The 1,603-nt window shown below is 36.0% G+C and overlaps 1 pseudogene; it reads right to left on the minus strand.

Annotated features, from left to right (window-relative positions):
* Positions 1 to 244: 244 nt before the first annotated feature.
* Positions 245 to 1,027, minus strand: LOC147465063 (uncharacterized; annotated as a pseudogene).
* Between the last annotated feature and the right edge of the window lie 576 nt (positions 1,028 to 1,603).

Consider the following 1,603-nt stretch of genomic DNA (forward strand, 5'->3'; position numbering starts at 1 on the left):
GTAGGCAAAAAGGAAAAAGACCATATAAACTCCATCGGATCATCCTCCTTGTTGGAAAAACTCCTCATAAACTCCATCAAATCATCCACCTTGCTGAAAACTTGCAAAACCATCAAAATCAACATTCACATGGACACTTTATTTGTAAAAACCATTTCTCCAATATAAGATTTGGAAAAGAACTCCTGAAATTCCACATTCTGATTATCCACTATCAATTCTCCCATATCTGCAACCTATTTTTTCACATCCACCGCCTGTTTATGCACATCAATTGACATTCCCTTTGGAAAATACTGCTCTGCAAATATTTGACAAATCTGTTGCACTGCTGATATTCCGCACTGCGGATTATCCGCACTTCCAATGAAATTTATCCAATCCTGTATTTTCAAAATCTGAGTATCCTCCTTAGTAAAGCACAATCCACTGAATCCATTTATCAATTCTACCTGCAATTTTTTAACATGCAAATTTTCCTGAAATTTTTGAATATCCATTAAAATCAGGTATATAAGCTTCTTATAATCTGCACAGATTCTCTGAACCTGTTGAGTTGAAATCCGATCCACAAACAATAAATTTTGATCATTATGCACTATGTAGCACATTCCTCTTCCAGAAATTAGCAACTCCAAAATTTGGAACACATGAAAATCTAAATTCTAATATTTTGCCATCCAAATCTGACAATCCACTCTATAAGAATCCACTTCTACTACATCATCAACTTTAAAACAAACATCCTCTAATAAAAGTATTTTGGATTGAGAACAACCTGTCCCACATCAATTTCAGAATGCACATCCATTGATATTTCATCATTTTGCATTTCAAAGATCATTGCATGCTCCACAAAACCTGTTAAACTTGTTTTATACTCCTTAAAGACTTGCTCTTGACATTCCTCATGCTCAATCTGACCTTTTCCTGATTCATCCCTATTTAGATTGGAACAACAATCAATCTAATTCTTCGAATTCTTTGCAGCTGAAACATATCCTTGCTTGACATCAACCTGTGACATCAAAATATGTCCTTCAAAACATTCAAAACCAAAATTTTGATTCGCTTGATCATCCGCAACATCTAGCATAGTGGTCTGAATTTGCCGATCAACAGAATCAACATCTGTAAACTCCTTCAATGTTCCTTCAACACCTTTTGTAGCATTTTCACATGTAGGGATATTTTTGGTGGAGTCTCCTCTTGAACTGATATGTTTTCCAAAAATTCATCCTCTACAAAGCTGATTTTAGGAAATGTTATTTTAGGAATCTTATTTTAGGAAATATGATTTCTAGCAATTCCTCCTCTGCATTCATCTCACTATCCACCTCTTCAAGTGGGCTTTGAATAACATGAACAACATCATGGTTACATATGACATGCTTCTCCCCACAAATAGGGTAACAATATTTTCCATATACAAACAACATAATTTTAAGCAATGGATCTTCCTCTTCCACTCCATGGGTAATACTCTAGTGGTAGGTTAGGGGTATCTAGGGGCTCTTCTAGGCTCTTTTAGCCAACCTCATTTTGCACCTCCTTCTCCTCCCTCTTTGGTATCCCTACTTGGTGGATTACGGGCTCCATGCTC

The sequence above is a fragment of the Adiantum capillus-veneris genome, chromosome 1 (genome assembly GCF_014529385.1).
Source record: "Adiantum capillus-veneris isolate H3 chromosome 1, ASM1452938v2, whole genome shotgun sequence".
NCBI classification, from domain to species: domain Eukaryota; kingdom Viridiplantae; phylum Streptophyta; class Polypodiopsida; order Polypodiales; family Pteridaceae; genus Adiantum; species Adiantum capillus-veneris.